General features: G+C 49.7%; 1 long non-coding RNA gene and 1 pseudogene across 1 annotated transcript in view; one reads left to right on the plus strand and one right to left on the minus strand.

Annotated features, from left to right (window-relative positions):
• Positions 1–22,614, plus strand: part of LOC139360113 (uncharacterized) — a 270,093-nt gene that overhangs the window by 238,258 nt on the left and 9,221 nt on the right. The window lies entirely within an intron of this gene.
• LOC139360057 (uncharacterized) lies at positions 7,499–8,172 on the minus strand (annotated as a pseudogene).

Consider the following 22,614-nt stretch of genomic DNA (forward strand, 5'->3'; position numbering starts at 1 on the left):
GAAAGTAGAGTGCTGGAAGGAACACAATAGACATTCAACAATGCAAATTCCCCCCTGGAACAGCCCAGCAATCCTCTGTACCTTCCCCAAAGTACCCATGCTAGGCAGGCGTAGAGTCCAATGGGGGTGCCTAGGAATCGGCATTTAACACTATTCTGATGAATAAAAGTTTGAGAGGTCGGTCAGCGAGAGGCTGTCGTGGCCTCCACTCATTTGCAGGCTCTGAAGAGACACAGATTCAGGTAACAGGCCAGACAGGACAGGACAAGGATGGGGAGGTGGAGGGCAAATTCCATGGACCACCATCCGCCCCGCCATCCCCACTGAGACTCCGTGATTTAAAGTGAGGCAAAGCCAGGGAGAAAAGATGCCCGCACCACACGAGCGACTGAGATTTCACCTAAAGCACGCAGCATGTGGCTGAGGGCCAAGGTTGGGCAAGCCAGGAGCACAGAACGGGGTTCACTGGCCCAGAGGTGTCTCCCACACCCACACCCCGTGCAGACCTCGCAAGCACTGCCTGTGTCTCCTGCCTGGTTTAGTTCCTCCCCGCCTTCTACTGTGTTGGTCTCTCAGCCGCCACCCACCACCACACAACCCTCTCTACAAGCTTGGTGGACTGAAAAGAGCGGGGGCGGGTAAGATCTGGGCTCTGGGGCCAACGTCCTGCCTGAGACATTAGTTCCAACCCACCTAGCTGTGATGTGAGCCCCCGAGATTTCTCAAATGTGAGATGGGAGGGTAACTGAACCCACTCACCAGGACGGCTGTGCAGACTGAGATTACATATAGCCACACCTCGGCATCCACCACACGTGGGACCCCAGTCGTGTTGCCCCTGATGGGAATCCCTCTATCTATGCCCCTTCTGCTACCAGAGCCAACTCCCAGCAGTAGCTGTGGAGGGTGCATCCTCTATTCCCACTCCACTCCCCTCCCATCGCTCCACGCAGTGACCTGCCACGGAGCGGCCACCAGCAAATCCGGCCCCACTGGATAACCGACCACCAGCCCCCCCTCACTTTGGGGCGTCTTCCACTTGCAGTTCCGAAGCAGGCCGAGAAACCGCCCTCAAGGGCAGTCACCTGTTCCTTATTGCATGTAATGACCTGCCACGCAGGACCACCAGCAAACCCAGCTCCACCATCCAGGCTCCTGTGGATTAACCGAACCCCCACCCCCCACCTTGGAGCGTCTTCCACTTGCGGTTCTGAAGGGGGCCGAGAAACCGCTCTCAAGGGCACTCACCTGTTTCTTATTGCACGTAATGACCTGCCAAGCAGGGCCACCAGCAAACCCAGCTTCACCGTCCAGGTTCTGGTGGGTAACTGCCCCCGTCCCCCGCTTCCTCCTGGGGTGTCTGGGAGGCTCAGAAACTGCCCTCCACGGGCACTCATCTGTTCCTTATTGCACTAATACCTCATTTACAGAAATCCACTTCGACTTTCCAGCACTGCAGTTGTGACAATTTAGCAATCCTGCTTGCAAGCTACAAGAGCTTGAGGTCACGTCCACCTCACCAGTATCCCAGAGACCCAGCACTATCCCACTGTGTTTAAAATTCCAAAATACTCCTTCAAAATGCTACTGGCATTTGCTTTGCACATAAAATGCTAAAAACCTTCAAGTGAAACAAATATCTTCAACAGTTTGATACAACGACATGTGAGTTACACATCTGCCAAGTTGTAAAGCCTCATGCATTTATAACATTTTATGTACGGTGAAATGGTTCATTAATATAAATTATGAGAATCTCTAAGAAACAGGTTTTTTCTGGCATTAGATGACCAAAGGAAAACTGGGTTCTGGCTGGCTTGCGGGCCTGTAGAGACAGACATATCTGCTGACACAACCAAGCTCCTTCCCACTGATGTGGCCTCATCCCAGGCCCCTCACCCGGATGCCTGCAGGCCCCTGGAGGAGCAAGCTGACCTGTCCACATTTCTCAAATGCACAGCTGTTGCTCACACTGCAGATAGAGTTCAAGGCACGAGCAGGCCGCCACGCTAAAAATACCACGCAGCGTCCACGCCAGGTGACGGTGGTTTTCACTCCATCCCAAAGCCCCAGGTATGAGTTTACAGCCATGATTACCACATGGATTTTTGGACCCTCAAGACATACTTTGTTTCCTTTTATGCAACAAAGTTAAAAAGACTATCACTCAGATATAGGCTCTGAAACTGTGGAATAATTATTTGGGAACAGAGCCTCTGCCAGATCAGGATTAGCACTTGGGACAACACCCCGTGACCTCGGTCCAAACCCATCCAGACCAGAAGCCTCCCACACTGTAATTTCTGTGGATTTCTGTAAACGAGGTATTACTGCAATAAGGAATAGATGAGTGCCCTTGGAGGGCAGTTTCTGAGCCTCCCAACCACACGGCCACGTTCAGGCTGAAGCCGCACCACCTCCAGAAACACTGTCCCTCGCCGAGGTGTGCCTGGCTTCTCCCTTTTTCCAAAACGTAACAAAACCTGAAAAGGACAGGTCTGTGTAGAAAAACACAAACTACTTGCGATTCCTCTTCCCAGTTCAGGCTGTAGGAAGCTCGTCTCGGCCCTCACCGTGTTCTGACTGTGGCTTGGTTCCCATAAGAAATAAAGTCAGAATTCTAGTCCCTGTCTCCTGGGCAGTGTGGCAGGCATACATACCTTCAGTTATATGAGGAAAGGCGTGGCGAGCCCCCTTCCTTCAGTAAAACTGCAGAGTTCCCAGAACCCCGATGCCATCCCCCTCACACCACTGTGAACACCTGGACAGAGCACATTTCAATGCGTGCACCTTTGTGGGCTAGTTTTCTATTTCTCCACTAAATCACCCCAAATTTAGCACCCTAAACACTGACTTATTTTCTCACATTTCTGGAAGCTAGAGTCCAAAACAGGTCCCACCATCTAACGTCGAAGTGGCGGCAGGGCTGGCTCTGGGGAAGCGACCATCTCCTTGTCTCCCGCAGCCTCTAGAGGCTTCCGCATCCCCTGGTCCATATGGCACCCACTGTCTTCAGGACCCACAGCGGCTCTGACGGCCCCTCAACTGGAAGACGCAGAAACGTCAGGAGACCGGGATCTAGTGCTAGGGCCAAGCCTCCCCACCCTCCCAGCTCCTCACACACTCCCGTGTGAGCTAATATAGATTCCACTTTAACTAGTGTCACCTGTGTAAGGGGTAAGTGCCCAGCTGTGAACTGGTTAACCTCGCCCACACAAACCCCGAGAATAAACTCACAGGCCATGGACCACTCCACAAGCAATAAGTGACCACCTGCTCAGGGACCTCCATGCCCCAGCAGAGCCCTCCGGTACCTCCTTGTGAGCTCAGACTGGCGGCAGGGGTCTGCAGCGCCAGAGGGCCCTGGATAAAAAAGACAGCTCCCATGTCGGGAGGCACCCGCCCGCGGTTGGGTTCCCAGTACTTTAATTGCCCAGGTGGACAAGCCGCGTCGCATGCAACCCCATCACCAGAATAACGGCTGCACGTGGCGAGTGCACGGGTGGCCACCACTCAGCCCAGCTGGCCGCGCTAAGCACATCACCACCGTGACGCCCAATCAGACTCAACTGCTGGAACAGTCCCGGCATCGGCCCCCAACAACATTCTGGATCACAATTCAGAGTAGTGATTGCGATCAGGGCCACACGTGGCTGAATGTTTTTACAGGAGGACGCCACAGCTGGACTGACGCCACAGCTGGATCTGGCTGGACTGAGAGCATTTCCCACTGGACATTCTTACAACACCATTTTATTTGCGCTTTATTAAACTTCTATGGCTTTTTTCTGCTTATCTACTTTATGGGAGTGTTTCTTGTTCTTATGACTGCGGTGATACTTCAAGCTACAACTATCAATGTGTAAATTAGTTTGGAAGTCGCCTTATCATTAAACATTTCACAAGCAAGCAGTCAGAGGCACCTAACCCCGAGGCCTCTTTTCTTCTCTGAGCCAAAGCTACCTTGGACTCAAAGAAAACGGCACATGGAGAGGGGCTGGATCTCCAGCACCCATTCCTAGGGAGCCTCCTGGGGAGCAGATATGGAGGGAGAAGCCCTGGGTTAAGGCACTGTCGTACTAAAGAAAAGTCTATTTGGGTAATGTAAGCACCAGACTTAAGAGATTAAGCAAACCATGAAAAGAAACTACTAACCACAGCTTCTCCAAAACAGAACTAAACTCCCTTTAGTTTGAATTGGAAAAGCAGAAGTGATGATCAGGATACAAAAAAAAAAAAAAAATGACACAGTATCTGAACAAAGGAGAATAATCAAGGGCCACTGTCTCTTCCTGTGTCAGTGGGAGCCTCGCATCTAAGCTGGATTTAGAAGGTTGCTACTTTGGACTGAAAGGTATCCCCAACCCTAGTTTGTAAGCAAGTGGAGCAGAATGCTTCAATTATTTCAAGGTTTAGCGGTAAAGCTCTGCAACTCTCACAACCATTTTAATTGGTGTGAATTTTAAAGTGACTCAATCTGTTGGCTGGAGTATCTAACGGCTTAACCACGGGGTCACGCTGGAAAATTTTTCCAATTGCTTTTGTTTTTCCTACTGAAGATGCATTTGAACGTTCTTGTAGTTTGCAGTTGGCTGGTTCTGATGTTTGGTCCTGAGGAGGCCCAAGTATCCATAGAGGAAGAATCTGAAAACTCAAGCCACTCGAGTGCTGTCTGGGCAGATGGAGACCCCAACCCGAGGGCCACTGACGGACTCAGCATGGGTGCAGGGCCACCCGACGCAATGGGCCACGTATTTGCCGGTTACAAAACAACATAAGCACACACCCCCAGGTGTGCACACACGCTCTGTACACATCTGTCCCTGTCAACACCAGCACACACCCCCAGGTGTGCACACACGCTCTGTACACGCTCACGTCTGTCCATGCCAACAACAGCACACACCCCGAGGTGTGCACACACGCTCTGTACACATCTGTCCCTGCCAATGCCAGCACACATCCCCAAGGTGTGCACACACATTCCATACGCGCTCACATCTGTCCCTGCCAACGCCAGCATACACCGCCAAGGTGTGCACACACGCTCTGTACACACTCACATCCCTCCCTGCCAATATGAGCACACATTCCCAGGGGTGCACACAGGCTCTGCACATACTCATGTCTGTCCCTGCAGCCTGAGTCAAACAGTCACAGAGAGGCAGAGGAGGAGGAAGAAGGATGCGATGGGCACTAAGGTCCTGGGCCGGTTCCCCTCCCTACCTCGGGAGAGACCCCTCATGTGATCCTGCCATCACTCACCCTTCCGCCTCCATCCTCCATCCTCCCACAGGGATCAGGAGGATGCCCACTGCACAGAGCTGTGATGAGCATGAACAGAAGGTGGCAGGAGCTCACGCCAAGGTGCTGAGCACGGGGCCTACGGAGTGCTTCTTTCTGCTGTGGCTGATATCATCAAACAAGAGACTGACACAGCTTCTGCAGAGAATGTCACTTGCTGAGAAACTGAAACGTGTGACCTAGGAGCCTGTGAAGGTCTAAGAACAAACCAACAAACCAAACGGTTTTGTTTGTTTTTCAAACACCATAGCCTGTTTTTTCTTTTTTTTTCATGCTCTACCTTGGGTATCATTTAGTTAAATCTCAAAGTAAGTCCAATAAATACACAAAATCACAGGACTGAGCATGGAGCATTGTTTCACTTCATGTCCTCCAGCCTTTAGGACACATTAAGGAAAGACATGATTCCAGGATTCCCGTTAGAAAGGCTGCCCTGAGGCACCTGCTGGGGCAGCCAAATTGCAGCTGTTGATGCTGCCCCCAAGCTGCTAGGATGAAGCAGAAGATTCCGGAGGTCTCCTCTCTTCTGCCCCTTGTCCAGGAGAGAAGGTGGGGGGAGAAAAGTGAGAGAAGATAGGAAGAAGGAGGGGGGAAGGAGGGAAAGAGGAGGGGGTAAGGAGGGAGAGAGGAGGGGGGAGGGAGGGATGGGGGAGGGAGGGAGGAGGGGCATGTTCCATCCACCAAGGCAGCTACACTGCAGAGAGAATGGAGGGTGTGTTGCCTCTCAGGACAGCAAGTTCAAGCTGTTTATAATTGTTAGCGTAAACAGTGACCAGCTGAGGACAGGGCTGTCATTGGAGTTGACGTTTTATTTTCATAGTTGATATTGGGGACCTGGACCTAAAGCACCGTGCCTTGCCCTTTTGCCAGATGGGCCTATGCTTCTCTATACTTGAGTCTATTTGACTAAATACCCGATATTGACTAGGAATTATGACGTGTAGGATACCCCTTACCACAGTAACGTCAAACTCATATTCTAAATGCAATTTATTCAGGGACTGGCTTCTAACTCTGGGTGGGAATGTTAAGCTCAGTCCAGTTCAATTCAGTAAGCATTTATCAAGAAACTCCTAGACCAAGAGCTCTGTTAGACATTGGGTATGGGGTGATGGGGATACGAAGATGTGGAATTAGAACTCGAGAAGCTCAAATGCTTCCATTTAATTCCCTAATGCAATTACTAAGCTTCAACCTGATGGCTGTAATGTCTAAATTCACTTTTTCTTTATTCCAGTTCTACATAACAAAGCACAAATAATCACAGAGGAATGATTCTGTGTTGGACTATTCAGTGGACAGAGAAGAGCATTCTGACTGGCGTGAGACACTGTCTCCATTCCCAGGGAGCCCGTGAGGTGGCTGCATGGAGCACACGCGTGAAGATTCAGGAGCACGAGCGTCAGGTGGTGGGAGGGGCACGGAGACAGCACCAGAAAGATGCCTGCCGAGGGGCCGCTGCAGCCGGGCTGGCCGGGAAGGTCACGGGAGTGGGCACAGGCATCTCCCTCCAGCCACACTTGGTTTTCAAGAGGACACATGCAGGGAAGGGGATGACACCGAAATGCTGTGGCACTGAGGGAAGGAGAGGAGGGACACAGGGCCAAGGGCTGGCCACCATCCCTTGCGTCCCTGCCCCTATGAACACTGCCAAAATCAGCCCCAACGGGGAGAAGTGAGATGGGTGAAAGAGGTGGACAGACTTGGCTTCCATGGAATTCACAGATTCCAGTCATTAAAAATCCCTTCTGAGTTTTCATCTGGAAAACTTTGCAAATGTATTTAGCGACAAGAAGCAGAAGATGAAGCCAACACAGTTGGGCTCAAACCGCCGCCCTTCTCCTTCTCTCTGCATCCAGGATCCACCCTGAGCCCCTGAGTGCGAGGACCCGGAGCTGCCCAGCCCAAAGGAGTGGCCCCTGACCAGAAGAGGGAGACGCACAGCGGGGCCCCCAGCACATGGATGGCAGGATCGGTGCTATGTCAGTCCCAGGGCCCCAAGCACAGAAGGCCTGGGGCTCCCAGCTGAAGTTTTGCTCTCCTCTGTCACCAAAGTCGAGAAGGACTGAGTGAGACCAACGTCGGACCTGCTGGCTCCTCGGTGGCTGCCGATGTGGCCCTCAGGCTGCGGGTGAAACCCTCTAGGGAAGCCGAGACAGTGGCTAGAATCACAGCCACGAGTGTTTCAGGGGCCCTAAAACACAAGCGCAGCCTGAGGAAGGCAGCGCCCGCTCAGATCCCCGTCCAGGCTTGTGTGCCACACTCGAGAGGCACACGGCACCAGAACATGGCACTTTAAGTGACTTTGTGGGGTGTAGGAACACAAAGTGGGGCCTCGAGTGGCTCAGAAGTCACTCCCACCAGCCCACGGGGACCCGGGCGGCCCCTCTGGATGTGGCTGGTGTCTCTCCAGGGCGGGCTCCAAAGTCCTATGGAGGAGGTGAGTGTCGGTCTTGCTCTGAGGAAGGCCCCTGACAAGTATCCTGAACATGCAGGCACACAGCTGGCTGACTCATCTGAAGGAACCTGTTGAGCCACTAGCCAGGGAAGGCTGGAAAGAACTCGACTAACACACGATCCCTGCCCAGGCGCCCACCTGGGCCGCCCACGAGAAAACTAGGGAAGCTGTGAAGATGGAGGTGTGCACGGGGCTGGGAGAACCCTGGGAGAAGCCGCACTGGGGACAGGGAGGGACGGAGGGCTGGGCCCCACAAGCAAACGAGGGAGGCGCTCAGTGCCATGAAGACCCCGCTGCACCCACAGCTGCAGGCCTGGCTGGCAGCACGACCGTGGCTTCAGGCGCGGGCCCAGGAGCACGTGTGTTTGGCAGGAGCTGCCCTCCTGGAGCCGCACTACGGGTACTGTCATTTTAGAGGCAGGTACCTGATATCAAGGATGACAATCAACCATGCCACCCTGAATTACAGCCATGTCCTCAGCGGGTCACTATTTACTCTGACAATTACAAAGAGTTTGAACTCACTGTCCCAAGAAGCAACAAGCCCTTCATTATCACGGCCGCAAGCCTCTGTGCGGCCCTCCTCCCCCTGCGCTTCCCGTCGGGGCAACCTGAAGTCCCATGACAGTGACTCAGAGCCAGCCCAGTAACTTCAGTGCAGGAAAAATCACAAAAACTCAAACACATCCTAAACATGGGCAGTTGGTAGGAGCTGATTCCTAAATTAAACCTGTTCGGAGGCTCTCTGGGCTAGCACAGCTCTGATCACAGGCTTGCGCTTTCTGCTCTCTGTGAAGGGCGGTGAGGAGGCCGGACTCTGCCATTCTGCAGGCTCCGATACGTGGAGCCTGCCCTGTGGCATCGGTGGCCTGTGCCAGACAGTGTGACCGTCGCCCTCAGTGAACACTCGGCGCAGCAGAGCAGGCTTGGGGAAGAACAGAAAGTGACTTCTAAGCCCGCAGAAGATGCTAAGCCACACACGGCCTCACGCGCACTGCGTGTCAATCACGCAGAAGCAGGAACGAGCTCTTAGTAGTTCCAGTAAATGCAAAGGCCGCCCTGGAAAACTGCGTGAACCTTTCTGACTACTCACAGGTGGGGAGCCACTGCCTGAGACACAAAGGTAAAGAATTAACCTGAAACTGCATATTATGAAACTTATTTTTAAATGATGGCGCTTAATTTGAAAAGACTCACAAAGAATACTGCATTAGAAAGTGACAGAGTGAAACCGTGAAGCTGACCACAGGAGTCCCTGGAAACTTCACCAAATGTTGTGTCAAAATTGGGAAACAAAAGAACCACACCTGATGAAACATTCAATTAATCACTCGAGTCCTCCCCACATACGAAGCTATGTTAAAAAGTGTTCCAAAGGTGGAGAGGATGGTATTTCTTCCGATTTCGCAGGGGATGTACACCACCCCTGCAATATGGTTCCTAACATCCAGGGGGTGAGAGGATGATATTAGTCTCAATATTGCAGGAGGTGTACACTCCCTAGTGACATTGTTCCTAATATCCAGGGAAGTAGAGGAAGATATCACTTCCAATAGAGCAGGGAGTGTACACCCCTTCTGTGACATTGCTCCTAGTAGCCAGCAGGGGAGAGGAAGATATTACCCCCAGTATTGCAGGGGATGTACACCCCCTTGTGATATTGTTCCCTATATCCTGGGAGGGAGACGATGATACCCGTGGCAATATCGCAGGAGGTGTACATATCCACTATGATATTGTTCCGAATATCCAGAGGGAGAGAAAATGATGTGACTCCCAATATCACAGGGTGTGTACATCCTCCTGTGATATTGTTTCTTATATTCAGGGAGAGAGGATGATATTACTCCCAATATCGCAGTGGTTATACACACCTCCTGCGATATTGTTCCTAATATCCCGAAAGGGAGAGCAACATATTTCTCTCAATATGGCAGGGGGTGTACACCTCCTTTGTAATATTGTTCTTAATATCCATGAGGGGAGAGGATGATATGACTCCCAATATCGCAAGAAGTGTACAGCCACCTGTGATATCGTTCCTAACATCTAGGTGGGGAGAGGATGATATTACTGCTCATATCACATGAGTTGTAAAACTCCTTTGATATTTTGCCTACAATCCTGAGGGGAGAGGGTGATATTGCTCCCAATATCGAAGAAGGCTTACACCCCCCTGTGACACTACACCCAATATCCACGTTGGAAGACTAAGACATTACGCCCAATATCGCAGGGGATGTACACCCACCCTGGGATATTGTTCCTTATATTGAGAGGGGGAGAAGATGTTATTGCTCCCAATAATGCAGGGGCTGTGGCGGTACACCCCTCCTGTGATATTATTCTTAATATCCTAGGGAAGTGAGGATAATACTACACCCAATATCACAGGGGGTGTACACCCACCCAGTGATATTGTTCTTAATGTACTCCACCTCCCACCACCAGGGATATCGGTCCTAATATCCAGGGGAAGAGAGGATAACATTATGCCCAATATCGCAGGGGAGTGTACACACCCTCTGTGATGTTGTTCCTAGTATCCAAAGGTAGAGACGATGATATTACTGGCCATATCGCAGGGGGTGTACACCCTTCTGTGATACTGTTTTTGACATTCAGTAGGGGAGAGGAGAACATTAATCCTAATATCACAGAAGGTGTACAGACCCCTGTGATGTAGACCCTAATGTACAGGGGAAAGAGAAGACTATTGCTCTCAATATCGCAGGGGCTGTAACCACCCTGCCCCCCGTATATTGTTCCTAATATGCAGCGGGGTGGAGGCTCATAGTACTCCCAATATCCGAGAAGGTGCACACACCCCTGTGATAGAGTTCCTAATATCCAGCGGGAAAGAGGCTGATTTTACTTTCGATATCGCAGTGGGTGTACACAGCCCCCAACCCTAGGATATCATTCCTAATATCCAGGCGGGAAGATGACATGGCTGACAATATCGAAGTGGGTGGACACTTCTTCAGTGATATGGTTCCTCTTATTCAGGGGTTGAGTGGATGATACTACTCCCAATAAAGTAGGAACCATACAGCCACCTTGGGATTTTGTCCTTAATAACCACAGGGGAGAGGTGATATTACTACCAGTATTGCAAGGGGTGTACACCCCTCCTGTGATACTGTTTCTTATATCCAGGAAAGGAGAAGATGGTGTTAGTACCAATATTGAAGGGATGGACAGCCCCCATGGGATATTGTTCTAAAGACACAGGTTGAAAGAAAATGAGATTCCATCCAATGTAACAAGGGGTGTACACCCCGCCTGTGATATGAATCCTAAAACCTAAAAGAAGAGAGAATGACATTGCTTCCAAAAACACACAGGGTGTAAACCCACCCTGTGATATTGTTCCTGTCATCTAAAGGAAGAGATGATGATACTACTCCCACTACCGGAGAAGGTAGACACCCCCCTGTGATATTGTTCCTCGTAACTTGTGGGGGAGCATGATATTACTTCCAATATGACAGTGGCTTGACACCCAATCTGTGATATTGCTCCTAATTTCCAGTAGGTAAAGTATGATGTTCCTGCCAAGAGAGTAGTGGGTGTACAGTCACCCTGTGATATGTCTCCGAATATTCAGGGAAACACAGGACAACATTACCCCAAATCTCTGAAAAAGTGTACACCCATTATGTGATATGGTTCCTAATATCCGGAGGTGCAGAGGGTGGTATTCGTTCTCCGATCGCAGGCTGTGTACACACAACCTGTGAAATTGTTCCTAATATCCTGAACAAAAGAGACTGCTAATAATGGACACACATTGCAGGGGGGAGTAATTGGCTCTTAGATCCACATCGCAGGGGGGTGAGGCACCCCCCACCATATGGGGAGTAATAGCAACCCCCTCTTCCCCCCCCCCAGCTATTATGATCCACATCGCACGGCAGTTCAGGACACCAGCCCTGCCCCAACCTTAACCCAGACAGTGGGTGTCATGGGACCATTTCAGGGTGGGTAGCAGCTCAGCTCTAAGGCATCCCTGCTGCCAAAGACCAACTGTTCCTGCTAGTTTGAATATGGCCACAGGGTCTCTGTTGGTGAGACAGATGACCATGAGGCAGACACCCTGAAATCTAGCACGACAGAGCTCAACGCCCCATGAGAGGCACCAGAGCACGCAGACTTTGCAGACATACTAGCGAAGGCCACAGCAGGCCCTGAGTGAGGAACAATCTGACCAAGATCCTGGGATCCTGCTGCACAGCCCTTAAACCAGGGACTGGAAACTGTTTCCCTAAAGAGCCAGGAATCAGTATTTTCATCTTTGCCAACTGATCTTTGTCTCAAGGATGCAACTCTGCCATGGCTGCATGACAGCAGCCTTCTGCAGGTGGCCTGTGAAGAGATAGGCATAACTGCACCCCCATAAATCTTTACTTATGGACACGGAAACTTCTCAGTGTCATGAAGTGTTATTTGTTTGTTTGTTCAACCATTTGGAAATGTAAAATCCATTCTTGATTCACGGGCCACAAGAGCAGGCAGGGACAGGCTGCCCCTTGCCGACCTCTGGAATGAGCTTAGAGAAGGAAATGATAGGCTGGGCCAGCACAGCCTCCTCACAGCAGATTCGCTGCAGGAGGGTCCTTCTTAGCAACCACTTCTCATCCTTCGTCGTGGCTTCAAGTGCAGTTCAGGTGGAGAAAGAGAGAACAGAACTGGCCTCGGCAACAAGAAGGAAGGAGATGCAGGGTCAAGCAGCTGTGTGGATCGATCACACTCAACAGTCACACCAAGCGGAGCATAGGCTGGACCAGACGGGGGGGGGGCCCGAAGTGGAGGCTCTCTGGGGTGAGGGACCTCTGGGTGGGCAAGATTCTCTACCTAAAACTCATATAGAGGTTCTACACAGCAGTAGTTAGAGAAAACACACACTAAGAAAAAGGCCAAAATAAAAATAGAACACCAAGTTTGGCCAACTGGGTCTCACAAGCCAGTAGGTAAGAAAGCCCAAGTGGGCCCACCAGAGGAGCTGGGGGTGGGTTCCTGCCTGCAGGGGGCCTGGGACACCACATTCTCACAGGTGAGGACTGAAGCTTTGGGGAGGAAGCTGTCATAGTCACCCAGTGAGCTGATCAGAGCTGGAGCCACAGAGCAGGTGAGCCCTGGCCACGTCCCCGTGTGGGCTGAGAAGCTGGGGTGTGGGCACACCCCCAAGGGCCAATGCAAACAGTGGACCGCGGGCCCTCCTCCTGCTCAGAGGATGCTCAGCTCCCAAGGGACCACCAAGGCCTGGAACCCAGGGACATACCACCTGACCATCATGCCCAGGCCTCCTGGACCAGGCAATGTCCAGTACAAGCAGGCAGTCTGGGCTTGGGACCAGGATGGAGGTGGATATCCTGGCCTCCTTCTCCCTACCAGCTGGGCTGGTTGCACTGTAGTTTTGGTTCTGGCAACATATTGCTGCCCACGTTGTCCACACCAGTCCCTGGCTCCCTGGCTAGGCCCACTGCTGTCCAACTCACCTCCACAGGCCCCACACACCCAGTGCCCACCAGACTCCTGTCAGCCAGGAGGACCCATGCTCATCCCCTGAAGTATCCGTGGGAGCCTGCATCCCACAGGGACCTACAGTTCAGGGCCAACCTCCATGGGGGCCTCTAGGTTGTGGTGGTAGGGACGGGGAGGCGTTAACCTCCAGCCCTCCCATCCTGGCCACTGTGTTTTGTGGGGATCATTCAGTCCTGGGAGCTTCCTGGGGACCCCAGAAGGAAGATAACAGGGTGGTCATGGCATCCTCAGCCCCAGGCTCTGGGCCCAAGTGCAACAGTCTTTCGATCCTGGTTTGATCTGGGTGGCAAGAGGTCTTGTCATTCACACAAGGATTGGTTTCAATATAATTCATCAAGGGACTGTAGAGGACACAGATCAGCCTCCAGACCAGTTACACGTGGTGACTTAGCCAGTGCAGGCTGGGGAGTGGAAAAGCTGACCCCTGACCTCCCCACCTACCCTGCCCACCGGATGCCAGTAGCTGCCAGGGATCCCTGACTTCAGGCAGAGGCAGGCAGCACAGTTGCTGCCTCCTTTGATCCCATCCCAGGGCCCACAGGGCCTGGAGAAACCTGGCAGGGGCTGAGTTGGGAGAATCAGGCAGGGGGATGCCAAGTGAAGAATGTGAGAAACTGGGTATGAGGGGCACTAAGGGCACAGGGTCTGCTTCCCCTGGGGAGATGGCAGTGAGACATGGAGTAGCCAAGCCTCCGCAGGCACCACCCTGCTGCCAGGCACACGTGGTGCCCATATCCACCCCAACGGCCTCAGGAAGGTTCTCCATCAACAAAAGGGGAGGACTCACCCACACCCACATAGGCATTGATGCCCACACACATCAGAGAAGAAAATTACTGCTGCGCTCAAGGTGTGGGGAAAGGGTCAATGTCCCCTTCCTCCCCATGGTGGGTCCAAAATTACCTGCTCCTGCCAGCACCCCCACCCCCCACCTCACAAGCTGCTGACCTCCACCACAGTGCCATGCCACGTGCCAAGAACAGCTCATGGGTATATCCCAAAGGGTGCTATCCTGGAGCGGCTGTGCTGGGCAAGGGACATGTTTCCTAGTCACAGAGGTTTTCTTTCTTTACCGCTCACCGGCCCTGTGCTTCGGTTTCTCCCACTGTGGCACAATGTAAAAATCCCATCTTGAAGGCTAGGAACCCAGAAAGGTCACCACACCTGGTGAAATGGGGGGTGAAACTCCCTGCCTTGGACCTCTTGCTCCAGGACTGATATCCATTGGGACATAGCCAGGCCAGCATCCTGGGGACGGCTGCATTCCTTGCCTGGGGAACCTTGCTCCCAGTTAGGGATCACTAGAGTTGAGGCCCCTAATGGATTGGGGGGGGGGCACAGGGGTAGAATGGAGGATGGAGGTAGCCCCATCATACGCGCTTGTGTAGACCCCAGAAAACAAGCATTGAGTTCAGACTCTTGTCTGAAGCTGGCCACCTGAAAGTATTTGGGCTTTGGGGTGTGACGAGGGCCTGCAGTCAGGGAACAAAGTATGCTGGTTTGGACACGCAGGAGGTTCTCTGCAACTCTCTCAGGTACAGGGTATGTTGTTAAGTATATGCTTTTTAAAACCCTAGGAGGAGGGGGCACCCAGAAGGAGCCCTGAAGTCAAGGGCAAGGTCCAGCCTTTCCATCTCCCCAACTGAAGACATGCTGGAGGACAATTCTCCAGAGTTTCACAACAAAGAAGAGAAAAAAGAAATCAAAAAGACCAGGAGGATGGGCAAGCCAATGAGGGCTGACTGGGATTACCCTGCCTAATCCTCAAAACAAGCCTTCCCTATCTGTCCTCTAGGCCAGGTGAGGAAACAGGTCACAGTAGGACATTCAGACCCTGGGCAGACAGCTGGCAGCCTGGAGCCCAGGAGGTGCAAACACATTTTTACTAAGGCACATCCTGCACAGCCCTAAATCCATTCAACCTTGAGTCAATAGAGCACATGCTTCTGGGAGCACAGGGTTGGGGCTAGGGTTACAGATTAACAGCATCTCAAGGCAGAAGAATTTTTCTTAGTACAGATCAAAATCGACTTTCTTATGTCTTTGTCTTTCTACATAGACACAATAACAGTCTGATCTCTCTTTCTTCCCCACACACAGAGTGTCACCACTGTATGTCAGCCACTGGGGGGCAGGCTTCAGCTTACACCCACCTTCCAAATTCCACCCTCTCACCTTGGCAGAAGCTGGCCAGGAATTGGGGCTAATGGATGGGTGGGGTCTGCAGACAACACCTGTTCAGGTCCCCATGATGGCCTCACACATGGGTGGTGGCCCTGCAGTTCCAGGTATCACACACACGCCAGCCCCTGCTCGGGCCCTGATCTTTGAGGAGGGGGAGCAGCAGAACCCGGGCACTGGCCCCACAGTGCCACTCACACCCACAGATGATTCTCCACACAGACATCAGGTCTCTGTCCTGGCCACCTACCCCTGCAGGGCCTCAGCCCTTTCCCGGGACTCACGTGGTCCTTCCTCACATGTAGCTCTGGAAGGATGCATTGTTCTGTACTCAGGGGCTCTGAGGTGACAATGGCCACGGTCATGCAGAGTGCAAGGGCACTGGCTGGGTGCCCATTGTGGGGACCCTGACTGCAGCACTCCCAGACAATCATCAGGCATGCTGGCCCCCAGGCTTAACTAGGGCACCAGCGGTAGGAGTGCACTGCTATGGACTCTGCAGGAGGAGGACAACTGTCAGCACATCTTTATGTTCTCCTACTGGTGTCACTCTGTGCTTCTCATCTCCTGGTTGTAGGATTCAGGGCAGAGTCTCTGAACACCTCGTGAGAAACAGCAGAGTCCAGCAAAGAAGAGGAGAAAAGCCCAGCTGCAAAGATGAAAAAATGGAAGGTGTGACATGGGCCTCCATTCAGATTCTGTATTTAAATGAGGTCTTCCAGAACACCTGCTCTCGTTAGAAAATACTTCAAATATATATGTGTGTGTGTGTGTGTGTGTACATTTTAATATATATACACACATATAGTATTTATTTATTTAGTTAGTTAGTTTTTTTGAGACAGAGTCTCGCTCTGTGGCCCACGCTGGAATGCAGTGGCATGATCTCGGCTCACTGCAACCTCTGTCTCCAGGGTCCCAGTTCAAGCAATTCTCCTGCCTCAGCCTCCTGAATAGCTGAGATTACAGGCATGCACCACCATGCCCAGCTAATTTTTTTTTTTTTTCTTGAGACGGAGTCTTGCTCTGTCACCCATGCTGGAGTGCAGTGGCACAATCTTGACTCACTACAATTTTCACCTCCTGGGTTCAAGCTATTCTCCTGCCTCAGCCTCCTGAGTAGCTGGGACTACAGGCGCCTGCCACCACGCCCGGCTAATTTTTTGTATTTTTAGCAGGGATGCGGTTTCACTGTGTTAGCCAGGATGGTCTCGATCTCCTGACCTCGTGCGACAGAGCGAGGTCACTTGGGCAACAGAGCGAGACTAAGTCTCAAAAAAAAAAAAGAAAAAGAAAAAGAAAAAAGAACAATATAAGCCAAATTCACTCAAAAGAAATAAAAACAAGATGACAAGTCAATGGCACTGAACACAGAAAATCAACAGAACTCAATAGAACAATAGCTGTTTCTTCATAAAGATCAACAAAATTGGTAACTATCAAGCCAGGCTAACAAAGAAAAAAATAAATCATACAAATCACTCTAAGATGAGTACAAAAGTAATGGCAGTTTTGCATTCTTGGAATTTGCTGTTTGATACTGGAATACCCTCTTAAATAAATGTGGTTATGTTATTCATCATTCTAATGGGCATTTCTTGCCTTTTTTTTTTTTTTTTTTTTTTTGCTAATGACTTATTACTTATTTATTTTAGACTATGAAAATGATGTCAGACCAAAAGCAAATTCAAGCGACTTTCTTATTCGAGTTCAAAATGGGTCCTAAAGCAGGGAAGACAACTCACAACGTCAACGCATTTGGCCCAGGAACTGCTAATTAATGTACATCGCAGTGGTTCAAGAAGTTTTGCAAAGGAGGCGAGAGACTTGAAGGTGAGGAGCGTAGTGGGCAGCCATCGAAAGTTGATAACGACCAATTGAGAACAACCGCTCAATTCCATCCTCTCACAGCTACACGAGAAGTTGGTGAAGAACTGAATGTCGACCACCCTATGGTCATCTGGCATTTGAAGCCAATTGGAAAGTCGAAAAATCTTGATAAGTGGGTGCCTCATGAGTTGACCAAATATTTTAGAAAACATCCTTTTGAGGTGTCATCTTCTCTTATTCTATGAAACAGCAATCAACCATTTCTTAATCAGATTGTGACATGCCACGAAAGGTGGATTTCATACAACAGCCAACTCAGTGGCTGGACTAAGAAGAAGCTCCAAACCACTTCCCAACGTCAAACTTGCACCAATAAAAGGTCATGGTCACTGTTTGGTGGTCAGCTGCCTGTCTTCTGATCCACTACAGTTTTTGAATCCTGGTGAAATTATTACATCTGAGATGTATGCCAAGCTAATCGAAGAGATACACGGAAAACTGCAGCACCTGGAGCCGGCACTGGTCAACAGGAAGGGCCCAGATCTCCACAACGCCTGACCACATGTCATACAACCAGGGCTTCAAAAGTTGAATAAACTGGGCTATGAAGTTTTGCCTCATCTGCCATATTTATCTGACCTCTCGCCAACCAGCTACCACTTCTTTAAGCATCTTGACAACTTTTTGCAGGGAAAACAAGTACACAACCAGCAGGATGCAGAAAATGCTTTTCAAGAGTTCATCCAACCCTGAAAGCACAGAATAAACAAGTTTATTTCTCATTGGCAAAAATGTATTCATTGTAATGGTTTCTTTTCTTTTTCTTTTTCTTTTTCTTTTTTTTTTTTTTTTTTTTTTTTTTGACAGAGTCTCACTCTGTCACCCAGGCCAGAGTGCAAAGGTGCAATCTCGGCTCACCGCAACTTCTGCCTCCTGGGTTCAAGAAATTCTCCTGCCTCAGCCTCTTGAGTAGCTGGGATTACAGGCACATGCCACCACTCCCGGCTACTTTTTGTCTTTTTAGTAGAGACGGGATTTCACCATGTTGGTCAGGCTGTTCTCAAACTCCTGACCTCCTGATCCGCCTGCCTCAGCCTCCCAAAGTGCTGGGATTACAGGCGTGAGCCACTGTGCCCAGCCCATTGTAATGGGTTCTATTTTGATTAATAAAGGTGTGTTGCAGCCTAGTTATACAAATTTAAAATTCATGGTCCAAAACCACAATTACTTTTGCACCAACCTAATACTTTAAGAATTAAAAGAAGCCTTTATATTAGAGAGCCCATGGATGATAAAATCATAAATATTACAATCTCCATAACCCACAAACTTGGTAACTTAGACCAACTGGATGAATTAAAAGACACAATCTATTAATACTAAAACACAGGAGAAATAGGTAATCTATATATATTGATATCTATTAATAAAATGGAATCAATACCTAATAAAGTGCCGAGACGGGTGGATCGCAAGGTCAGGAGATCGAGACCATCCTGGCTAACACGGTGAAACCCCGTCTCTACTAAAAAATACGAAAAACTAGCCGGGCGAGGTGGCGGGCGCCTGTAGTCCCAACTACTCGGGAGGCTGAGGCAGGAGAATGGCGTGAACCTGGGAGGCGGAGCTTGCAGTGAGCTGAGATCCGGCCACTGCACTCCAGCCTGGGCGACAGAGCCAGACTCCGTCTCAAAAAAAAAAAAAAAACTTATATATTCCATAAATCTGACATTCTGTCATATTATTGTAACTGGTGGAATTCAGGGATTTCCATTTTGATAAGAACATAGGTGAGTCTCACACACTTAATTTTAGTGCTCATTGGTCAGAAAAGCCATGTCCACTATAGGATACTGCAGAGCAATGCTTTATGGAGAATTTAGGCAAGATAATATGATTTTCAGAGTTAAAGGAAGACAACTTGGCCGGGCGCGGTGGCTCAAGCCTGTAATCCCAGCACTTTGGGAGGCCGAGACGGGCGGATCACAAGGTCAGCAGATCGAGACCATCCTGGTTAACACGGTGAAACCCTGTCTCTACTAAAAAAATACAAAAAACTAGCCGGGCGAGGTGGCGGGCGCCTGTAGTCCCAGCTACTCGGGAGGCTGAGCCAGGAGAATGGCGTAAACCCGGGAGGCGGAGCTTGCAGTGAGCTGAGATCTGGCCACTGCACTCCAGCCTGGGCGACAGAGCTAGACTCCGTCTCAAAAAAAAAAAAAAAAAAGGAAGACAATTTGACTTATGTATAGTAATTCCTCATAATATCATAGGGGATACCATATTTAAACTTTGGGGTATCCCCAGGTATAATTCTTATTTGAGCCACCTGTGAATTTCAGACACGGAGGCTTCCCAACTTTGGTGGCTTTCAATAAATGTGGAAGTTAACTCACAACCTATTTTGTGGAGGCATAAAATTCAATGAGCACTCATTTAACCTTTTATATTAAATATTATTTTTGTAAACTTGCATTTCCAATTAGTTGAAATTTCAAACCTGTTTCAGTTCCTATCCACTTTTTTTTCCCCCCCTGAGACGGAGTCTTGCCCTGTCACCTAGACTGGAGTACAGTGGCATTGTCTCGACTCACTGTAACCTCCGCCTCCCAGGTTCAAGCGATTCTCCTGCCTCAGCCTCCCGAGTAGCTGGGATTACAGGTGTCTGCCACCACGCCCAGCTAATTTTTGTATTTTTAGTAGAGATGGGGCTTCCCCATGTTAGTCAGGCTGGTCTTGAACCCCTGACCTTGTGATCTGCCCACCTCGGCCTCCCAAAGTGCTCGGATTACAGGCCTGAGCCACCGCACCCGGCCTCTCCACTCTTTTTAGGTGGAAGGGAGTAAGGGTTTCTTGGAATTAGGAGGAACTCCCATGTACCCAACCCATTTGGGTAAATTTCTTCCTTCAGAGTTTTTCAAATCAGCATCACCATTGTTAAAGGCCTCCCACATGGTAATAATTGTGCTACAGGGTTTTATAAACATGAAGTTTATGTTTGGCTGAATGAACCTCCTTGCTGTGGCACAAGGGGGCCATAGGTGTTTTCACCAATTATGAAGCGGGTTCACTGTGCAATGGCTACCAACTTTTCTGAGTACAATGAGGCCAAATACATTCATAGATAAATTCCATGAAGTGAATTTATTACTTACAAATAGCAAATAAAAGACAACAGAAGTCTAGGATTCAATATGAACCACTACCACAAGATCAGGAAGGCTACCCAGAGCAGATGGATGGAGTTTTGACTATAAATGCTTCACTTGCACTACAACTGAGGGACCCCAGAAAGAAGCCCACATTGAGTTTTCTCCCAGGATGTGGTTTGCTGGACACAAGCGTTAAAGGCCATTCTGTTTCGAGCAGGGACTATAACAGAGCCTGGGCTGTTCTGACCAATGTCACTTGATTATCAGGATATTGCCTTCCCAGCATATCATACAGTAATCTTGAGAACTACCAGTAAGAAAGGGAGGAAAATGGCCCTGCACCCTTAAAACTGAAGGATCAGGATATTTGCTGTGACAGAGGCACAGACAGTAGCGACAGAGTGTTCTTGTGAGCCATCTACTAGTTCTCTTAACCGGAGCATGGCACCAGACCGCTTTTCTATTTCCTTTCAATGGAAACTATTTCAGAATATTTTGAGTTTCTACATCTATAGAGTTGTGGCACATGATCACTGGCAGTGTAGACTCTCTGCATGGTTAAAGGAAAGAGTTCAGAAGCCCATCAACCCACATTGGAGGAGACCACGTAATCCTCCAGAGAGTGTCACTCCATCTTCCTGGGGTTAGCTCCACATGCAGTAAGGCCACTACAACTAAGGCCGTCAAGACTTGCAGTCCAAAGATGAGACTTTTGACATGCTGATAAGCAGCAGTGATAAGAAAAGCCCACACACTGGTCAGGAATTTTTCAATGAAAGCAGCTGAGACGCTTCTTCATATGCTTCGGTAGGGGCTAATATCAAACTATTTCTTCCCATTTTCTTTACTCAGCTGTGCCTGAACCATGAGGCACCATAGATGTACATCTCATCAGGAGGGTGTATGGTACAGCAGGAAGGGGAGCAGCAGCACAAGAAGCAAACAAGGCCACTACTTCTGCTTACATAATAACTATTGTCTTGGAGTGTAAAATAATTAATAATGTTCACATGGCTGCCCTAAGCACACAGAGATGGTGACCAGAGCAGATGCAGGGACTACAGAGATACAGCCTGATTCTTGCTAATTAGGACTTAAGTGTTGGCTTATGTGCTGTGCTTTTGTGCATTCATAAGCCAGGGCCTCAAAACTGCCTGCTAAGCACAGGCCAAAGGTCATGCTGGGGTGCAGTTAAACATTGATGTCTAGGAGATGAGAGCATTTTAGTGTGGAAGAAGATGACAACACCTGAAGATCACAAAACACTGTGCAGACCAAAGGGAACGCCCATCGTCAGCTCACGGTTCTGACCCAGGTGACTGCTGATGTGTTACGGAACAGTCAGCCCACAGCAGGTAGGTCAAGTTGAGCTGGTGTCCTGCATGAGGGCTGATCCATTCCATTCGTGTTGCCAATTGTTTCAATAGCGTCTCATGCACCCGACTGGTGAGGAAGGAATTAGCACCCTACGTTTACTGGCACCATTAAACACATGACATCTATTACTAAACAGATAAGCCAGACATCAGTTATTAATTACATACAGGAGGATGGTGTAAGCTCCCACAGGCCCAAACAGGGATTAACTTGAGCGCAGAGAGTGGTATAGCATTAAAAAAGTGAGGCTGTTCCTTTTTTTTTTTTTTTTTGACACAGAATCTCGCTCTGTCACCCTTGCTGGAGTGCAGTGGTGTGATCTCGGCGCACTGCAAGCTCCGTCTCCCGGGTAAATTGTATGTACTTAGGAATTAATACCAACTCATTATTAACAAAAAATAAATATCTTTACATCAAGGGTAGTTTTTCATTTAACAAAAATAGGTGGGATGTGTATAATGGACAAGGGATAATCAAAATTTGCCAAATGAGGCTAGTAAGACAATCCCAAGAATTCACAATCATTATTCACTGGTCCATTAATCACAGGACAATACATACAAATGAAACTTACCTGACCGGACGCAGTGGCTCATGCCTGTAATCCCAGCACTTTGGGAGGCCGAGGCGGGCAAATCATGAGGTCAGGAGTTCAAGACCAGCCTAGCCAACATGGTGAAACCCTGTCTCTACTAAAAATACAAAGAATTAGCTGGATGTAGTGGCGTTCACCTGTAGTCCCAGCTACTCGGAAGGCTGAGGCAGGAG

Source organism: Macaca nemestrina, chromosome 19 (genome assembly GCF_043159975.1).
Source record: "Macaca nemestrina isolate mMacNem1 chromosome 19, mMacNem.hap1, whole genome shotgun sequence".
NCBI classification, from domain to species: Eukaryota; Metazoa; Chordata; class Mammalia; order Primates; family Cercopithecidae; genus Macaca; species Macaca nemestrina.